Consider the following 22633-nt stretch of genomic DNA (forward strand, 5'->3'; position numbering starts at 1 on the left):
GCTCTACATGAAAAGTGCCCTGAGATAACCTCTGTTATGATTTGGAGGTATAAAAATAAAATTGAATTGATTTAAATTAAACCTCAACAGACAGCGAAAACAGTGGTTCTTAATCTCTTCCACAAACCATACACCAGCAAGTTGGCAGCCGGTCTAAAGTGTCCTCGTGTCTTTGAGGTTTTAAGGTCCCTGGTTTTCTGCACAGAGGAAAACACTGAATCTTAGGACAACTACATCATGGTGCAACAGTCTGTGGTTAATCATCTTTCAGTGTATTTGTTTTCCCATTTGTATCTCCAATTATCCTGTGAATATTGCCTTTCATATACTATTCTCCTTAGTCAGGCAGAAATCCCAGACAAAGGGAATTAATTTGAAAAGCAGTGTATTAATGTTATTGCTATTTTCTCAATTTAATTGTTTACCAAGTAACCACTGGAGACCTCATACTTGATCATTTCAAACGATGTCTGTTGTATTTGGGGGGCTGAAAGTCACATTCAGAATAAATTTTGCATGTGTATTCATGGGCTCCTTTTGTTATATTACATGAATCTGACAGTAAAGAAGTTGCCCTGACTCTCCTGTATTAGTTTGATAATGTCCAAAAACAGGTCAAATGACTATGTGATGATGTTAGTCTGAGGGGACTTGTTGGACTGTGGATTATTCTCAAAGTTCAAAAGAAGGCCTTATTTTCCACTACGATACCTTTTCTTCCAAGAGACTGAGATGTGTAGGAGGTTTTTACTTTACTACCTATATTGCTGCTTAAATGCCTATTCATCAGGGACCATGGACAGATTAATCCCCATTATCTTAGGCTAAACCCCAAATCCATTAACTTTTGCCTTCATTCTGCCCAAAAGCAGAAAGGCAGTGAAGCGTTTGACTTCTGTCTGAAAGAAGCCACCGCACCAAATGTTTGTATATGTTGGTTTGGATGATGAAGGCAGATTTTGTTTGTTAACATATGGATTTATTTTTCAGCTGAGCCAGTAGCCTGAAGGCTGAACCAGTTTCTCTGTTGTCATTAATATTTTCTGCTAAGTCTGCTCTTAGTTCCGAATTTAGGCCTGACAGAGCCAAGAAGGTTCATTTCACCCTCTTACTGTCTGTGTGTATGTCAAAGTTAGCTTTCTATTCAGAGGTCTAAATCAGTCAAGTGCTTCGGCAGATTTATGGGTTTAGAAGCTGCAAAGTCTGCATTAGATTTATTCACCATGAGAATCAGTAGGAAAGATCAGATTTAACTTTAAAGGCTCAAGGTTTGCTCTCCACTGATAAACGTTTTAAAGTTTTAGAGGACATGCTAAAACACTGTATGCTTTTTCAACTAGAAAGCATAACCTGCCCTGTAGAAATGAGTCTTAGTAATGTTAAAAACGTGTATGACGGTAATTTATGGTGTTTACAAATGCATTGTCCAATCAACATGATTGACAAACCCTTTAATAAAAGTAAAATAATTGGAAAAATAACATTTGAGTTGTAATTACAGCTGGGAAAGTCGAATTTTTCTGAAATCTTTGAAATATCTGATTTGGCACTAAAAGGTACAGAAAGTCCATTGTTGAAGGTAATTAAACACTGAAACGTAATCAATATAGTGCTATATTGAACAAACACAGTATTTTAACCCCCACACATCCAACTCTGCAATAAAACAGCCATCACTTGACATTGTTCAAATGACACTCCTGTATAGTAAACATCAATGTGTTCTGTTTCTTAGGGAGTATGCCGTTCTTTGAAGAAACCTAGCAAAGTTTGTGTCTTCCTGTTGTGTTTTGTCAGTGTTTATTGATGAAGACAGTTGGTTTTCCCCCAGAATGGAGTTGTTGCAGAGAGGGTGAAAGTGTTTTATTTTGTGTGCTTGCTAAGCGTGTCCTGCCGGGAGGTTTTTCTATGTATCTGCTGGCACCAGAAGGGCTCCTGAGGCCTAAGTACATACAGTACATTTGTGCACAGTAACGAGCAGGCTAAATGTCTTGACTGACTTCATTGATGATACATGAAACATGTTGTCATCATGTATGCTTTCTTTAAACTACACGAAATGAGTCTCTCCAGAGTTTTAAATCTCAAAGCATGCATGCTATAAAGTATACCAATATGCTAATCATGTTTCTTTAGGAACTTAATTTCACTGGGGTTCTTTCAATGTGTCATGGCAAGGACATACATCCTTTACCCAGTCCCCTCCCCACAGGGGTGCCACGTCCCACGGCTCAGTGCTTGAGCTCCTTCTCTTTACAATATGCACCAACTCCTTGGGTCCAAATATCCACTCACGTGGCTTCTCATATCACTGCTACGCAGATAATACCCAGCTATACCTGTCATTCCTGCCAGACGACCCCACGGTCTCGGCACGGATCTCGGCCTGTCACTCGGACATATCCTTGAATGTCTATGGAAGTGAGAACTAGAAATTTTTAGTTGAATTATTCTGAATTTGACATTAAGTTAATGATAAAAGGATAGCTAATTCCACTAACGTTTGAATTTTCTGTTCTGATAAATCTGATCTATTTTTCTGGGTGGTTATGTTGCTATAGTGGAGACTGTTGTAATGACATGGCCAGCTTTGAATCACAGGTCTGCACTCACATTAAATTATGAATTTCCCTTACTTCACTTCTGAAACCAATATTAACCCAGGAATGACAATAAATAGCAATAGGCTGGCATCTCATTTTGTTTTCCATCACCTGGGCCTTCAGCGGTACAGAAGCGAGATACACAAAAGTGAAGCATCCACATCAGTGTCATATACACACACGCAGATGCTACTCAGCAATCTCCACCTGCCTCACCATGTCAGCCAAATTAATCTGTGTGAGGAGATGAGTTTGAATTCATCTCTACTGGATGAAAAGCAGCTCCCATATGTTGGGCCTGCTGGGAACCTGAGAACCGTATCCTTATTTCCCCTGAGGCGACAGTCGGTATAACCCAGACCGAGCATGGCGGCGCTAAATGGAGTAGAGAGTAGAGGGGAGTGTTATCTGTGGAGACTGCTTAGAGCACACACACATGCACACAAAGCTAAGCAGTGGTTCATATCCTTAATGCGACCTACTTCCCCTTATGTTACCTGGTGTTATGATAGCTTCTTATCTTCTGTCAATGAGACGCTAGGTCATCTGAGGTGAGCTACACTGCTGAAGATGTTGCCTTGAATTTAAATCAGTAAACAAGCAGCAGCATGAAGCGTTCAAGACAAGCAGACACACAGAAATGTGAAAAATAAGGCTTGTTTGGTATCTGTTTTCATACTTTAATACCTAACTAATACCTCAATAAACTAAATTTGAAATGAGAAGTAGCCTACAGTGTGTAATACCAGTTACTTGGAAGTCTTGCTGAGATTGAATGCTTCTGACCCATATTATGTCCCTGTGAATAAAGTTAATTCAATTTATGTTTTTCATTTTACATGTTCCAAGAAATACTTGAAACTTCTATGTTCAGTTAAAGGCAGTCTTTCTCTAAGTAGTAGGCCTGTTGGCCAATTTTGTGAGTCTTCTGCTACCCTCCTAATATATAAAAGCGCAAACAGCAAATCCAATAGAAAAAAAACTGAAGCTCGGCCTCTTAAAGGCAAATGTGGGAGTCTGACTGAATAAGAAAACAAAGATGGGCCTATACAGAAAAAAAGGCTGAATACTTGTGTTCTTCAGCAGGAACGTTGTGACTGTGCTCCTTAGTTGCTTTGTGGTTGGCTGAACTGTCCATCTGTTCATTTTCATTCTTTAATCCACTTTTTTAAGTAATTGATGGTAAATGTTGATATGCCTTTGATTAATTCAAAGCATTGAATTTTTTTTTCCAGATTATAACCCTGCCCCGCGTTGGCTGGTTCTTACTTGCTGTCAGTCTGTTAATAGAAAATGGAGTGTAGGTTTTAAACGGTACCTTCGGGGTTTCTAAATACTGGGGTGTGACTTTCCATCATGAAGCGAACAGGAGCGGCTGGACAAAAGGACAGGAAGAACCAAACACCGTACCACCAATCTCAGCCACACACTGACAACACAAGCCTCACAGGTATTGTTCTGCACTGCTTTATTTGGTGCAAGTTTTTATGTTACTTTGTGCTACTTACAGTGTCAGCTATAATTATTTGTACTGTTGGTCCTTGAGCAAGGCACTGTGCGTGCGTGTGTGTGCGTGTGTGTGAATGAGTTACTGAGAAGCAAAGTGTTAAGTGCTTTGTGAAACTCCATTCTTTGAGATGGAATTAATAACGCGTTCATTATTTTTTTTATATTGATCCAGCTCTCAGTGCATTATCGCGCAGGTACTGCACCCTACGCCACTTCCCAAAGAAAACAAGCTGATGTACTGTAGTCATCCAGCTGTCGACAACAGCTGTATTTAAGTCATCTTAATGCTGAGTGTCAACAGACAACTTGGAAGCCAGTCGGAGACAAACACAGTATGATTTTATTCATAGCTAACCACAGCCGCTCTGTGTGGTCTGTAGCTGAACTCCGCGTCATGTATGAACTACATGAGCTGTGAGTAAAAAATTGGGATGGACCCTAAAAGTGTAAAAGCTGCGGACATGAATCAGGGAGGTGCACTCATCGTCCACGACCTGCGTAATTCTCTGTGTTAGGAAAAACTTTCAAATGAAAAGCATGTTGTATCTGCATTTGAAAACGTGGTGCTCATTTCATGAACTTTCAGAGATCGGGCTCGAATGGTGATATGTTGCATCGAATCGTTCTGCGACCCGGCCGCTGATGTCATTTGTTTTGTTTAGAATCTGAGGGAAATTATAAATTTTAAATGTTTGTCAGTATAATAAACAGACTCAGAGTTTTAGCCAATTCGATGTTACGGCCCAGCAAACATAAGAAACAAAGCAGCCATACTAGCACTCATATTATCCTCCGCACAGCCATGTCTGGATAGGATCAGCTTCTTTTGTTATGCTACAGCTGTAAAACAGTACAGCGCCACATGGTAGATATCACACATCCAAAACCAGGTCTGAGTTTCTCAGAGTTATCTCCAAGCATAATTTCCTTCTGCTCTCCTCATGCAACACACATTACATCCAACAATGACTTTGATCAAACAATCATCTTTTATTTATTTCACTTCATTTATTAAAAATTCCTGGATCGTCTTACAGTTCTGAAGCATGATACAAATTCTCAGCTTTGACCCAGATCACAAGGACACACACATCCATAAAGGCCTTTCGCTGTAGATATTCTTTAGTCACATTTGCCAAACTGTGATGGGGAACATGTTGAGATATACATCTGAGCACAGACTAAACACAAGCTAACGATTTATCATGTAAATATTATGGCACAGCTGGAGTAAGGCTAATTCCTATGTGAATAACTGGGGAAGTTGTGGCATAATGCTGCATAAATCAACAGTGGAAACTTACCCATTACAGTGTAAATCCACATGAAAGTCAGATACAACCAAGATTTGTGATAGCCATCTAATAGACAGGAAATTAGACATATGAGTTTGGTGCCAAAGCAAGCAAAAGCCAAAAAACAAATGGGTCAAAGTGGCCTATTTGTTTTGTCTTCTCTGTTCAAGTCATTCGAGCTGTGTTTGGGTGACTGCAGTAGGACAGAAATGAAAACACAGAGACGCAGATTCAGACGGACGTTGGGTACGGACGTTCACACACCAACACAGAGGCTCGGGCATGATGAATGATGTTTGGGCTCTGGACGGCGCACTTCACTGGGAAGGAGGACAAACTTTGTGCCGAGCTCGTTGCTCCGTTTATCATTTCTGGTCTCCGACCAGCCAGCGGAGACAGTGGGAAACAATGCTCAGTAGTAGTGGCTGTGGTGGTTGTGGTTGAGGGGGCTGGGCCATACACTCTGACTCTCGACACCGTCTTGTAAGTCGACCATGCAGGTCTCTGAAAGTTAGTCGGTCAGCACAGCGATGATGGATTAGCTATAAGGACTGGAAGTCAAGCGGGCTCTCGTGTTTCCTCCTGTGTCCTATGTTTATTATTACACTGTGCGGACTCATCTGTCGGCAGAGCCGCCTCGGGCCATGTTACAGATACAGAGCCAGCACCGGCATCGTTTGACTAATATAGCCACATCGGGGCTTATGTCGACTGTTAATGCTTGATGTATACCTGGTGGACTGAGTGCGGAGCTAATACAGCTGCTGCTAACAAGGCTCTGCTGGATGCGACCAACATAAATATAAGAAGTTGCTCTCGTCATCATTAATGCAGGAGAGGTCTCTGATTGTCTGGATCACATTAGGCCTCTCATTTTGGGAGCGTCATCAAAATCTTGTGGAAGACAAGTATCCCAGCAAGCCCTGTGGCCGAGGATAAAACCTTGGTCACACCATCATTGAAACTGGGAAATTTCGTGATGGTATCAGTTCATTTCAGAGGCCACGCTGTGATTACTGGATTTGCGTGTAGCTTCTTAGCTTGGCTTTTGTCTCTTTTTATTTCACCTCCTCTGAGTGTAAACTGCTTCACAAAACAGGCCTGTTTTTTAGACAGTTGTGAGTCAGGAGTCAATCTTACAAATACGTCTTTTGAATAAACTGCACAAACTTATTATCTTATTAGGGACCGAGCTAAGCTAATGGTCATATTGCACTTAGTGATCAAGCTCATTAGCTGCTCTTTATAAACTCTTTATCGAATGACATGATGCCGACTCCTGAGAACAAAAGGCCATTGTACCAACACGGAAAGTTGCTCCGTTTTTGTTTGTGAGAAGTGTTCAGCTTCCATCGTCACCTCAGGAACCGTCTCAGAAGTTAACACAGGTCTCAGAGTCAAAATCTAATATTTATCAAGTCTGCCAAATGTGTTTGCCTGAAGGTTAAAGTTCACATTTTTTATTGGATAGGGTACATTGAACTGCACCTTGGTCTTGGCGTTCTCTGTATCGAGGAAGACCTTTTGTGTGCACAATGTATAGAATTTTTTTTTTTTTTTTGATGGATGCATGGATTCTCTTAGCAAAAGGAAAAAATAACTTCCTTTTATGCAAGAAGGGTAACGGACCCTAGTCTCCTTGGTGTCTGCCGGGTTAGGAACGAGGTACGTTGGCAGCAAATCGCACATCTGCTTCCCCTGCAGCCGCCACAGACACAAATCAGGTGTTGAGTGAAACTGATTTTCTGAGCCAGTGTTCCTGTGGAACACAGTATCATTCAGAGGACAACAATGGCATGCAAAGCAGAACCAGCTGTTCCCCCGACAGTCAGCTGAAAAGTGACTCATTTGCTCTATTGTTTGGTTTTCTTCACACACAGGAAGCATTGGTGTGAAATATAACAGAAATACAAACAACACAGTCTCTCTTGGTCCTTTGTTGTCAGCAGGTGTAAAGCATCACAGGCCTGTGAAGGGCTTGGGTGATCACGTGAGCAAGTGTCAGTAAACACATCATGTCAGAGGGCGCCTGGGTATTGAAGTTTTCAGTGACCTCTCCCTGCCAAACGTTGTGCTGTAAACATTTAAATTTGTGATTTGTTTTTCAGGGTCAGATCAGTTTGTATATGGCTGCATGATTGTGTGGATTTGTTCTTGTGCTGTAGGTGCTCATACACCTGTGTGTGCGTGCATGCAGCGGTTTTGTGCACTTTCCATTCTAAACGATGTATGAAGACATATTGGCCCTGGAGGCAGAGCAGAGATCACGCCCCAGCAATTGTCCGGATGCCAGGTCACAGGAAGTGTGTGTTATATTTAAGGACCTGTCAGCTTGTTTCCTGGTGATACCTCCTGCAGCAGTGGTGTCACCGCACCTAATGAGTCCTCTGGCCTCCTGGGACATTTTCACAGCGTTTAGTCCAAATAACGGAAATGACTTGGCTGTGATCCCCCTCCTCTGCACCTCACGGGGGCAAACAGGAGGCTGCACAGACCCAGCAAACATTTCAAACGCTGAAGACAAAAAATGTACGTTTCCTTATGTTGGAATAATGTTTTCTGTAACACTTGACTTTGTGAATGCCATCACTTTTGCAGTTGAACAGCCTCTTGCCAAAAGCTGCCAGCTGATTAAACGAGCCGACGGTTGCCTTAAACGTGTTTCCTGCAATTTCCAAGCTCCAAAATCCTGCTGTGAGCTAAATGCCAGGCACCAAACAAAGTTAGCAACCAGCTGGTGGAGCATTTAGCAGCTAAAGAGACAGATAATTCCCTCAGGAGTTGGTGGAGACCAAACACAGAGCTCAAAGAGAGGGAATACTGGACTTAGATTCATCAGTGGGACACAAACACCGCTCCAGATGAAGGATCGTGCTGCTCTGGAACTGCTGGATGTGGAATTAAGAAACTGTTTGATCATAAGCTCAACATGTCAATTTAAAGATGATGAAATGTAGCTGTTGTGGTCACAGCTTGTTTCCGCTGCCTCCGGGCACTCAAACAATTTCTCCCTGTAATATTTACCTCTGATCGACTGATAGAAAATGCAGAAAACTAGAAGTAACCACGGTAACAAATACATTGCTTTTCCTGCGGCTACTTCAAAATAGAAGCCACTCTTTGTCCCACCAGCTGAATGCTTTTAATGTGAAGCAGTACCAGTGGCATGCATGCGTTGTTTCCTGTGACTCCAGTGTGGGAATGCCGGACTCCACCGCTATCATAAAAACTCCTACACAGAGTTGCAGAATTGGTCCCAAAAGACCTGATTTGAAACAGGAATATACTGTGCGGACACTGTGCAGGCTGGATGCATGGATCCCTGTTATGCTGAATTTTCACCTTGCACAGTCAAACAGCAGTATGTTGCAACATGCCGATGCTGTTTTTTGTTATCCGCGTACATGCAGGTCCACCTGCCTTTTTCTGACCTCCTTGAACAATGTGGTGTTTTCTCTGGCTTGATGCTTTTTGGTAATTGCGGTTCTTCCATAAATGTACACAGTGTAGCGCCAGGATAGTTGATGCTGGATCCAGTACGTCTGGCACAACAATCATTTTCTGTAGCCAGTCACTTCAATCACATGTCCTGGCCTTTCTGCTGTTTAGATGAACAATAAGCAAACCTCTTGATGTTGAGCGAATGCTCTGTAGCTGAGCTGTTTTTAAACATGAGTCACTGTCTTTGTACACATAAAGGAGAAATTGTACCTAATGAAATATGCCACGTCACCACTAAAGAGAGGTTGGTTGTTTACTGGAGAAAAGAAGATGCACCGATAAAAAGCCAAATAGTCTCAGAAATGGGAAAAGACTCTTTCAGGTGAAGGTTTTTTTTTTTTTTTTTCAGCTCATATTTTTCTGCACCAGTTTCATCGGGACAAATTATTTCACAGTTATGGATGAAAGAAGAGATTCTCATTGAGATTAATTACTTTTATTTGACAAATGACAGAAACAACAACGACAGCAGAGACGCATATCTCCAACTGAAGCCAGTGACGTCTCTAATGTCGGCCTTTCATCTACCATCTCTGCCGATAGGAATATTTCTCCACCTCTGCAGATAAACTTAGACATAAAAGTAACGACTGGAGCTGTAATTACCTGATGCGATCTGAATCCAGAGCTATTTTCATCGCATCTCACATGGTGGATTTACACCGACCCAGCTGTAATGTTTTTTTCTCTCAGTCAGACGAGGTGTAGAAGGGGAGCGCTCAGATATGATCAAACAAAAAAAACAGCGCAGGTCATTTAGCAAGATGGTCTCAGTCGCTGGCGTTATTATTGAATCAGCTTACCCAGACTGAGGGGTCGCTTCAGTATGACCAGATGACTAGAATTGTTGTTTTTTTTCCTACTAGAAACATGAGAAAGACCAGATCCTCGAAGTGGGTCATTCGAGGTCTACAAAGTCTGAGCATAGTCGATGTGGTCTTTAAGGTCTCTGATTGTCTGTGCTGACACTTGAAATATGGAGCTGTCCTTCAGTGACATTCCGATCCGACTGTCTGGAAGGGAAAGCAAATAATATGAAATGCCATTTCATCTTCTCCTCTGTGTTGTCTGTCACTTTGAAAAAGTAGTGTCTGTGGAGAGGGTGACCTTAATGATAAACCCATGAAACAAACAGAAGAAAACAGCGGCAAAAAAAAAGACAGGAAACATTTCAGCAAGTATTTCTTAAGATGAGCTGGTGGACTGGAACTTGAGATCTGACTAACGTCACTCTGGTGGTCTTCATCTAGTCTCATTTAGTTTCTCTGATGCTCCAGCAGTTCCCAGCAGTGATGGATGGATTCAGCCCTGATAATATACGGTGAGAAGTGGGATCTGCTAGAATGAAGTCATCCTGTAAACAGCAAATCAGGGTTTGGCAGGGAAAGTTCCAGCGTTCATTTGAATATTGCAACATCTGGCTTCCCCCTGAGCCGAAGGCAACGTGTGTGCGCTCATTTGTGCTGCCGTTGTACAAAGAGACAGGTGACGCTTTGGTCTTTCCACCGCTTGAAATCCTCCTGCTACTCCTTTTCTATTCTATTTCTACCATTAATAAATAGTGCTTCACATAGAACATTTTATCTGCAGAAAGCGAGAACGCAACAGATGACGGATTCAGATATCCACTGTACAAAGTCCACATGTGACTGCAAACAACCCAGAATCTCCAAAGCCATGGTCTCCGCAATCAAACCGCTTATTTCCAGCTTCCTTACTGACATTTAAAGCTTTACCATCAAAGTTTCTGCCCACTAAGAATCATGTCTTGTTCCCACTCATGTGAAGCTGTGCAGACACTGTCGACGGATTTCACTCGATTTTAAACCCGAGTTGATCGCCCCCGACTAATTTTAGAACAGAATTTCTGCCAGAGATCGTCTGTCGTTTGATGTTTCTCTCACCTTAACGTTATCTAGTTGCCATGCGCAGATATTGTGCAAATTTTAAAAACATTGAGATTGGAAATTAAAAAACAAAAAAAACAAACCTTTGTTACTGAACATGACTGTCTGATATTAATGTTCCTGTCTGGTGGTGGGATTGGGTTAAGGGGGGGCTGGACGCCTGATTAATTGCTTGAACAATCAGCAGTCTGAAAGATGTTGGACGACTGGATGGACTTCGGACATGTCAGATATTGTGGCCAGCTGGGATCTGATTTCCCCGGCTGAACAAAGCAACACTGCTTTTCTCTTGTTTGTCAACATTTTTTGAGAATGTGGCTATCTTGCTAAATATATGATGTCAATGCATAAAACATTATTGGAAAACAAAAACCCAATGGAACATGCTAATTCGAGAGCCTTTTTTGGTAGCTGCTGGCAGACAGATTTTTTTAACTTTGGACACTCAGATCAGTCTTCAGTCTTTTTATGCTAAGCCAAAGTAACTGGAAGTGGTATCGAGCTCTTCATCTAACTCTCAGTGAAAATAAAAATGAATAAACAAGATAAATGTCTGACTAATCCTTTAACTGTGTCGGCTCAGCCTGACAGTTACAGAAGACAAAAAAAATGAGCAGGCTATGGAAATATAGTGATATTAAGTTAAATCTTTAAATCCGAAGAACTCCTTTTTGGTCTTTTATTGCTTTGAGTCAACAGTTAAGCAGACTGGGAAGTGAATATATGAGATGTAAGATGAGATAAATGAACATCTGCTATATTTTCCCAGTAGTTTGTTTACATCTGCCAAGAGTTTCTATATAAGAAAGACCAGAGAATTCACTGCAAGACGGAGACTCATTATCTACAGCAAGAGAATGTATATAAACCGATGCAGTGCTATTACTTCAATCTCTCTCACGGGCACGTAGTTCGGATCAAAATTATAGGAAACAGATAACTAGTCAAAGAGTCAATTAGAGACAGACAGACACCCAGACTGATTAGGCTTTGGAAACAAATCAAGGGATCGATGTGCACTATGTTTATGAACACAAACCGCTGCACTCTGGCAGCCCAGTCAGTCGGCTTTGGATTGAAATCAGAGAATGCATGCTGCACCCTCGTTATGTGCCTTACAAGACGCATGCCCAAGCACAGATAGAGAGGCACCTGCGCGCACAGGCAAATCAGTAGACTGACATATGAACACAGTCTTGAACGTCTTGGTGCACTTGAACACACAATTCAACAGAGAGGGGATTGGAGCAGGAGCCTTTTTCTTGGGTTCAGTAGATTCTACCTCAGGGCAGAGTTTCTAAAAAATAAATTTCATAAAATAATTTGAAAGGACTCAATTAGTCATTAAGGTGTGTTTTCAATTGAATGTTTGGCCTTCGTGATTGCAAATCTTTTGGGTGAAGAACCACACTTGGGTTCATTAGAGCCTCTAAAAAAATAAGCATGCCTCGTTTATAAAAGTAAACAACATGATGAACAATTTGACAATTAGAATATAATGCACAAGCAAGCATGATAGTGCCTGGTGCAGCGTCAACTAAGAGGTAAACTCATCAACAGAAAATGCAAGGAAACGTAGAGAGAGACCACAGAAAAGAGCTCTCAAGACCAACTCAGCCATGCCACCTGATAGTGTATGAGGATGTTTTGATGTTTGTAAGTAGATCTCCCAGTTGATCCCTGCCCTTTCCCACTACACACACACACACACACACACACACACAAAAACCCTGCCAGTCTAAGTTTAGGCTGTCGATGACGCAAGTGCTGATGTCCCAAAAATTACAGAGCAGATTGCTGAGCAGCAAAGACTCGCTGTAATTTATAAGAGAGATTCACCCACTTTTCTCCTCCGAATCCTACAGACGGACTCTTTTTATTTTGTTATTTATTTTTTTTAGGGTTGCCAGACTACAGTTCTGGGATTTACCAAAAATAAATATCAAGGCACATTCCCAGTTTGTTGGTCCTGCTGTGTAGAGCCACAATGGTTCAGATCCCAGGAAAGTCCCCAAAGCACACTCTTAAGCTGGATACAAAGCATGAAGCACTGAACACGCAGCTAGCTCCTGGTAGCGTGTGCTAACGAGCATGTGCAGGTGTACAGGACTGCTAGATGTCATTATCCAGGACTAGTTAAAGCAGCTATAATGAATATGATGTGATGGGCCCAGATGATGGATCATGTTGATCTGGGACTGCTAGATGTGTAAATACGAAACTGTTTGATCACTAGCTCAACATGTCAGCTTGTTCCGTTCACATAAACTTTCCATGGCCAAAAATTCTGTTGTTTCAGGTTTAATCAACAGAATATTAGTCAAATATAATTTTCTGTCAAAGATAATGCTGTATTGTGAGTATTTCAGAGTCTCATGCACTCTAGATGTTGCCTACTGATGTTATTTAATATTTATATTTATATATTTAATATTTAAGTTTTAGACTGAATGTCTCAAAATACTCACAGCCTAGCCAGTTAGTGATGACTGTAGTGTGTTGTGATTTCGCAGTATGTTTTAATGCAGCCATGATAATTGTTAACGTATTCTGCAAGTGAGCGATTTAAACTGCTCAGCATCCAGTGGACTGTGACAGAGAGCAGCCAGTCTCTCATTTTATGCAGTTTCACCATGACATAAAACTAAAACCCTTGTTTATTGCTGCATAGAAAAACCCACCCTGCTTTGGTCTATCCTGTCAAGCCCTCTGTATCAGCCAAAATCCGGCCTATTTGAAGACATCTTAGCCCTCCAAAGGACCTTTTTTTGTTTTCTAATTATCACTTTGGACTCTTAATGTGTACAGCTGTGGGCATTTTAACAATTTACAGCAAAAGCTGACAGGAGGAGACTTCCGGTCATGGATGAGATTCTTTGTGGAGACCACAGAGCCCGTGTTGTGATGAGGTCTAACAGCTGGGCTCGGCCTTTGCTGGCAGGCTCACTGACTAAAGTTTCCTGATGGCCAAAAGAGAAAATTTGGCCCTGCTGTACTCGCCAAGCCCAATTCTGCATTCGGAAAAGTTACTGAGTTCCTGACCTGAGACAGTGACAGATGCTGTGTTTTATGTCTGTTTGATTCAATTTTGGATCCTGAAAATGTATTTACTGAAAGCCCAGTTTTAGAGATGGTTGAGTATAGCCCTCATTCATCATTCAAACCTGGTATTTGTTTTGCCCCTGTGTACATTTACTACCCGCCTGCCTGCCTGCCTGCCTGCCTGCCTGTCTGTCTGAATGCCTGAATGCCTGTGTGCCTGTCTGAATGCCTGAATGCCTGTGTGCCTGCTTTCCTGCCTGTCATGATGACAGTCGAGCTATGCCAGCATGACATTGTGCGATCGTGGGACTCTAAAAGGATTGCACTGAACCCGTTAGCATCCATAATGAATTTTCCTCTCTAAGTCAAGATTTGAGCCATAGCAGTGATGGAGCACAGTGCATACTGGTGTAATCATCTTGGGAAACTGGCAGAATCCCAGCACACATCTAACATGACACAAGCACAAACAGAGGAGGAGAGAGAGAGAGAGCGAGAGGGAGGTTTGGTAGAAAACAAAGAGAAACCACTGGAGCTGGCCGGGAATTAGTAAGCTCTGCTGACTATCAAAGCAAGGCAGCATTTGTGTCCGCTTTAGTCCACGCTTCGTGATCCAGGTCTTACACACACACACACACACACACACACACAGACACATTCGTAAAAGCATGCAGGTGCACAACAGAGCGAGGGCATTCAAATCATCATTCAAACACGCTGAAATCTTTCGGGATTTTGCCTGTCACATCAAATATGACGGCAGTTTGTGGTAATAATATCACACAGTTAATGTTGTCATTTCTGACATTTAAAGTCATTATTTATTGCTTGTTTCACAAAGAATGAATAAAAATCGAGCGATTTTTGTCACCAGTTGTATTTGCTGGTAGATGTACTCACCACCTCATGGACGAAATGTACAGAAGCTGTTTACTGTGAAATGCTTGTGTCGACGGGACAAGAATGACTGTCCAAGGACGCGTCATCAGAGGGGAAAAAAACAGAGGTGTGGCCAGTCACTCTTATTTTCAAATGTCACACTGAGGGGAAACAGGTCATCTGTGAGTTGTAGCCAAAAGTTGCAATAACTGGTGTTTTACATCCGTTATTTTTCCGATTTAGTGGCTTTTGCGGTCTGAACCGTGGTTTGGAGGCCAGATTCAGTGTGGCTGGGTCACGTAGCTTTCACAGACACCACTGCACATGAACAAGGGATTCATTTATATTATGTGGTATTAAACACAACTCATCGCCCAATGGACTACGTGCTATAATTAGCTTCATTAAAAATTCAGACCTGATGAACAGTAATGTTAACGTAACCATCACAACAGCAGGGCTATGATTATGTACTGACACTCGCCCACACACACTGGGGTATTTAGCTACCGTCCTGCATGTTAAAGTAAGACCTTGTGTAGATTTATTTGCTATTATTTCTGGTAACCGGAGGAGGCCTGAGCGCTCTCCTGCTTTAATGATGGGTCTGTCGCGTTGAAATGCATTGTTGGGTGTAACCCTCTCGTCATTTACTTTTTCCCATTTTCACTCTCACTCTGGAATAAAAAACCCAGCTGTGTCCCAGATTCTTTCTGTGACTCATAAGCAAAATGACCTGCAGCACTGGGAATATGTCAACAGGCACGAATTAGACGATGAAAAGCTGTATTGTCTAAACTGAACCAGTTCTTTGCAAGCAGCTGTCGCTGATATGACGGAGAAGGATGGCTGGTGCTGAAGGACACAGACCTGTCCAAGTTAATCGCCCTGTTCTGCCCAACCACCACAAAACAGTGTCCTTCAGTCCTTGAACAATCAGCCAACCTGAAACAAGCATCTCAAATTAATATCAATTACTGTAATCTTCCACTGATGTTGAAGTGTGGACCTGGTGTAACCGCATGTTCCTGCTGAGGCAGGCAGTCCTTCCATGTCTTCACTCCGTTCATCCATTTCTTTTGTCCTTAACGCAAGGACATGGAGAATATCGATGGATCCTACCCTGAGCTGATCTGACTAATACCGACATTGCCTGTGCGTATTTACTGTATATTATTGTTGTTTCAATCATTGTGGAATGAACATGGAATGTCAATTAGTGCATTCCTCACTGCATAAATGTTCCTAAATGTCCATAAAAAAATTCCAGGCTAGCATTGATCTGTTCTTCTAGCATCACAAGCTGTAATTAGGCTGATTTTGTAATGGAGCTGTAAACACAGTAGTTGATGCGCAAACAGGTTTGAGAATCCCGGTCCTGGTCCTGAGCACCAAGTTTTATACTCAGCTTTGAAACCTGCTAAAAATACAATTTTTACTCTGGTGTAATATACAAAAAATAACAATAAGTAAAGCTTCTGTTATTCTAACTTTTTACTGTCAAAAAGTCTCATGGAAAGGCCCAGACCAGCAGTGTGTTACTCCGTCTCTCTGTGCTTTCTGAGTTCCCTCCTCTGTCTGTTGCTACAGACATAAACCTTTAAAATGGGCCATAAATACATAGATTCATTTCCTACAAAAAGCTTAGTAAATGTCTTTTTAACAAGTGATACTCAAACAGGAAAACAACAAACTTGGCAGGGACTAATTTCAGCTGCGCATTAATACACATTCAATGCTGCAGTACAGTGAAAGTATTTTCATTGCATATTTTCATCATCTATGAAATGTGAGCCCACGGTGATGTCTTCAGATGTCTCGTTTTGTCCGACCAGCAGTAGAAAATCCAATGAGATTCAGTTTACAGTGATATATGACAAAAAGAGAAGAGCGGGACCCGAGAATGTTTGGTAGTTCTTCACTATTTTCGCTTGAAAAATGACTGAAACAATCATTTGATTATCAAGACAGTTGCCAATAATTTTTCAATTAATCTCATTGTGGCGAGTGTTTACAGCAGCAGGATGGTCTAAGTGAGAGGGACTGGACAACCCTGCCCTGCCCATCTTCATTGAACTGAAGGAAGATGTGCAACGTTGACCTTTTTTTACCAGTTTGTTTTAAAGGAGGTCTGTGGCACAGAGGATTTATGAAGATAAATGAGGCTCTGATGCGCACGCACGCACGCACACACACACACACACACACACACAATACTAGTTAGTGGGATCAATTCACCGTGGGTTTCATTAGATTTGTTAGTAATAAAAATATGGAATATTAGCAGACTAATCCTTTAAGTGATTTCTGAACAGGCGGCAGGGCCAGCAGATTATTAAAAGATGCCTGTCCAATAAAGGATTCAGCTGGCGTCTGCTTTAGCTTCCCCCAGTCGATGCCGCAGTGGTTCTAAACAACGCCTGAGACTGAACAGCAAACACTACCATTTATTTTCAGCATAATTGGCGCTGACATTCCCTGATTAGCAGTTGTTCACAAAAGCCATATTCAGCTTTAATTAATCTGGCCAACAAATAAATTGCAGAAATTCTAGTTGACAACACACATAATTTGTTGCCAGAGGTTTGTTCATCTTCTGTGACCTGAGAGACACCAGTGTGATATGTGGAAAATTGTCGTTTTTTTTTTCTCTGTTACGAGGAAAACGGCACCGACAAAAAATATGGGCAGCAGCCCGACCGCGTGCTGCTGCTGTTGTTTGTAATCACTGCAGTGTTGTAGGAAATTAGGAGTAAATGACTTGTTGCTTGTTTGACATTGCAGATGTATTGTTGTTATTTTAGCTGCTGCATGTGTTCAGCTATACAACCGCTGCACACACCCAGCGATCGAACAGGACATCCAACAGAGTTCAGCCATGTTGCTGTTAACTTTCATATGTGCAGTTTTTGTCAAAACTGTCAAATCCCAGCGATGCGCCTGTAGCTCCCCGATGGGCCCACCAAACTGTGTCAAGGCAGACATCCCGCAGACATCCTGCTCCCACTAAACCCAGAACGCAAAAACATGTCTGGTATGACACTTCATTTAATCCAGTCAGCAGCATCCTCCTTTTAGATGTAGCTTAACACCTACTTATCGCCCTAGATCCACCAGTGTCAGCCGCCAGAGAAACTTCTCCAACAATCCTCAGTTGCTCTCTCATGTCTTCAGAGCTCCACATCTTTTATCCTGTTTGGGGAAAATCCTTCAGGGCGGTTATCCAATCTAATCACCAGAGTCACACCGTGGTGCAGCTGGGGGCAGTGTGGTTTTATGACTCACCCAAATCTGAACAAACCTACAGATGCCTGTAATGTCGAGCAGGAACTGACTTTGAAAACTGAGGGAGAAGAAATGAGAGAACGAACCCAAATGATGGCGTCACGGCAAAGATAGCAGGACGGTGTAGGCAGCCGCGACGTTCGCCACGATCACCTCAAAACGCTTCTGCTTTAATCTTGTCTTGGCAGCAGTGATGCATAATCACAAAGGTGGTTGCATTCCGTTTACTCTGTGCACACTCAATGAATCAGATTTAAATTCAGTGATCACTCTGCAATTTCGAATTAAAATGAATTCAGCCTTATTGCGCAGCTCTGTGTACTTCGGTTTAATCGTGTTGTGACGAGGGAATCGTTGATCCAACATACAGATCAAGTCTCGTCCCTGTTCCTCCTGCTGCTCGCCTTGTTGCTGGATACAGTTTGTGCACCATGCTGACATTATGACAGTCGGTTTCTGTATGAACGCCGAAACAGCTCTTTCTTGCTGTGATCATTCCTCCAGTACATAGTGGCTGTGAAAAGATCCATCCATAATGTGATTTCGGTGCAAGTAACGGGGGACAAAATCCTCATCCTCCAGTCCTCTTTTTCTGTAAAAATATACCCAGCAGCTTATCTGAAGTTAAATAAGGCCTCAGCAGTCTGAGTTTGACAAATCAAAGTTATCTTCCAAAGTTACAATGTTTTTAGCATAGAATTCCCTCTTTTTTGTTACCGTTGCTTCACTGAAGCTCAACAGGGAAACACAAAGGGGGAATTTAATACTACAAATGCTTTGATATAGAAGATATCCACTATGTTTTGACTTTCTCAGACTTGTAAGGCCTTCTATCAACTTTAGATAAACATTTGAATGCGTTTTTGGAAGGAAAGAGCGCTGTGGATTTTGTCCCCCATCACTTACATTGAAGGCGCATGAGGAAGAGATGTTTTAATGTCCATTACGAACAAGAAGAACCTGTTTCAGTGTTCATGTGGACACATGACTGTTGTTTTAGGACAGATTTGAAAAACGGTAAACGTGTCCTTTACGACCTGTGTTTATGAGGGGCCTTACTACTACTGAATGACGACTACTACTGCTACAACCACTAGCAGCACAATGCAGGTGCAAAAATCTCTCACTTGTAGCTTTCTTCAGTACAACACCTGTATTTTGCTGTTCTGTCCCAGCAAACGCTGAGACGTTGCATGACTTCTTTTTGCACGTCCCCCCAGTTCGTCCTGTCACGGTTGAGAATTAGTCCAGGTCTGTATTTTACTTGGAGAAGAAGTCTCTTTAGGACGTCTGCTCGCAGCCATTTCACAACCACTTGAGACGAAGGTAAATCTTTATATAAAAAATAAAAAACAAATCTGGCATGGATGCATTGCACTGCAAAGTACTGGCAGGTGTTTTCAAGGTTTTTGAAGTCAGGTCCAGGAAAACCATTATTAGAGGTGGAAAGGACGACACCGTGTGACCATCTGTTTACAACCATTTCACGACCACGTCACACATCCGACGAGGACCTTTGGCCAGAGACAGAACATCACCGTCCCATTGAAATTTGCTGGGAGGTGTTTTTCTAAAATGTCAAATTTCATGAGCTAAGGAAACAGCCTTGTTTTTAGCTTTGTAACGATGCCTTTTTGGAGACTGGCAGCATTGGTTGTTTCAGCAAGTTTTTGTTCAATCTACACCGCCCTCTAGTGGCTGTAGTAATTGTGATGGGAGTAAATGAGGAAGTCAAGTGACGTTTTTATAGTGCGGCAGTCTATAGTCTGCGTTAGAGGGGGTCAGGGTGGGTGGATGACCATTGTCACATCAGAAAATATTTATTTTCCAGCAGTGACTGGTTTTGTAGGCATAGACAGATGATGTGGTCTTGCTGGTAAGTTGTCAGGTCAGAAACCACTTCTATGTGTCGTCCTACAGGGCACAGAAAAACACCGTATTTTGTTATTTTGATGACTCGTTGCATTTTTTCCGATCGACTTTTCTCAGCCCATAAAGGTACATTTATTACGCTATGTTATCTTAAAAAACAAAACAAAATCAAAATCATTTAAATACATGGTTTTCAATGGACAGCGACGATAAGCAAATCAGGTCATCGCATTCTATATTGTTAATTTATGATTTATTTTATATGTTACGATTAAAATGTCTGTGACGGGCACATCGAGCTGCTTTAACGGTGCCCGTAATGAAAGAGCAGAGAGTGAGATTCGCAGATTAACCTACACCACGGAAACCAAATCAAAAATCGGACGATACAAAAATACTAAAATAATATGAGTTACAAAATCTTCCAGTTACGTAAGAAATGAATGAAATCAATGGAGCTAACCAATCAGGAGGAGTGCTATAAACAAGCCTCTGCTTCGACGACACCCTTGGCCCGCCTCCAAATATAAAACCAAAGTCATGGGTTTCAAAGTGTGATGGAGTTTTGTGTTAGAAGGCAGAAGCAGTCTTGCATATTTTGCTGTGGTAAATTTCTGAGTAATCTCTTTTCTGTCATATTTTGTGTATTTTGTGCCCTACCACTGCCCCTCATAAAAAGTCTTCTGTCAGACGTGCACCCTTTTTCCATGCATTACCACGTTATCGCTACGATGCCTTTCCTGCCTGTCGATTAAAATGCCAAATGCCACCGAGGGTTGATTTAAAAAGTACGTGCATGGTGATGTGCAGCAGCCGTGCCTGTGGACACTGCACCTCTATATGCCTGCGTGAGTCCTCAGGTGACAGTAAGCTGTTTACCGTCCATCAAATGTCCCTCCTGCATTTTAACGCTCTAGTTTTGAGTAGAAATACAAGCTCTCTGAACATAAACCACCCTCTCCCGTCATCAGTGCATCTAATAAAAATCTAATAAAATAGGGTCTTTAGTAATAAGAGCTAATTGTGTTGCGCTCACTGCTAGCCACTCTGCACAGAAACATCAGCTAAACACGTGAAAATGTAAAGAAGTCGTCTGCAGGCAGCGAGGCTCAGTTCCACAGGGCGTCGGTGACACTGACACGGTGGCAGCGATTAAGTCCTTCCTAAACAGGCTTGTTCTTTCCCTCTTCCAATTGCATTCGTTTGAGTCACTCGGGCTGTAGTGTATTTCCCTGTGACGTGCCTCTTCACCTCCTGTAAGAAATGTTGTGGAAGCTTCGTGATTTAGTTACGTGTGGTTACTCTTTGACTTTTCAGTGACAACTTTATGGCATATAATACAGTTCCCAGGACCAGCGTTTAAAGCATTAGCATGTGTGTAAAACATCAGATGCTTGTAGCGTAACCTCAGTACAAAGTGGTCACAGACTAACCTGTAAGAGAAGCTGGGTGCTTTAATGCCAAAGGACGCTTGCTGCTGTTAACACACAGTTTGTATTTCACGCTTAATTTTCAATTTACTGCTCCCTGTCTGCTGAGAAATCCTTCTCACCAGTCATATCCAACTTCAAAGGCCAGCCGGGTGAATCTGTAATGTGTCAGTAATTTGGGATGGGACCCACTCCACTCCTGCAGCTTTTACTTTTGATTTAAGCTGACACAAGCATGTCCTCACTAAATGCAGCCATAACTTTCCTCCAACATTTTCTCAGGTTTTGCATGACCTCGCATGAACTTGCACACAATTTGCACCTGTCTTAATAATGGCTTTTGGAGCTGGTGTCTCCACAGTTGAATCTTTTTTCCATCACTGCCACCCATCTGCTTTGCCCCGGTCCTGTGATTCCAGTCCACATCCTGTACACACTAATGACCCTGAGGTACAGACTCCATCATCTGTTCCAATCTGCTTCAGCTGTGCTTTATAGGAAAAAAATCTATGCCACCGTAAACCCAAGTGGAACAACGCAACTTCCCAGGAATGATGCAGCCACCCGCTCAGTTTTTCAAAAGTCAAAGTTTCAAGCCTGTTGTGGAACAACGAGGCAGAGGCATTTTGCAGGACCAGAATCCTATTTGGTATTTCCGCTACAACTGATATGTCAGTTGACATATTAAAGTAATTGGGGTCAGTGACAGATGAACTTGAAAAACAGACATTTCGAGAGCAAAAGGGCTTTTTTTACTAAACAAAACTGAAATTGAACTCAAAACTGTTTCTGTGTTTGTGTATTGTGTCTTTCTGACTGGACTGGCTGAGCAAGCGAGCAACTGAGTGATACAGTGAGCGAGTGATGAAGTTTCACCATCGGTCAGCCAGCTGAGTGTTGGAGTTCCCCATTGGTCACCGCTCTTTCAAAATGAGTTGGTGCAAACGGTGTCTATTGCATCATCAGGGGGGTGTTTACAGGCCGTGTTGCTACATTACTACACTACATTTACTGACTTTTCAGACCCTTTTAGTGACTTTTCTTCACAAAAGCACCGAGCAACAAATCCAGCGACTTTTTGGACACACCTTAGCGACTTTCTGTAGAAGTCGCCAGTGTTGTCCCTTAAGTGCGTGGACAGGCTTTCCCGCTGCAGGCACGACTCTCTTTGTGTTTCATTCAACTGACAGAGACATGAATGAGCTTCTAACTTTCTCACTGAGTGATCATTTCACAGGTAAATAAAGCTGAAATCACAGCACAGCCACAAAGTCACCAGACACACAAGTTAAAAAACTTGTGTGTCTGGT

The sequence above is a fragment of the Xiphias gladius genome, chromosome 5, assembly GCF_016859285.1.
Source record: "Xiphias gladius isolate SHS-SW01 ecotype Sanya breed wild chromosome 5, ASM1685928v1, whole genome shotgun sequence".
Classification (NCBI taxonomy): domain Eukaryota; kingdom Metazoa; phylum Chordata; class Actinopteri; order Istiophoriformes; family Xiphiidae; genus Xiphias; species Xiphias gladius.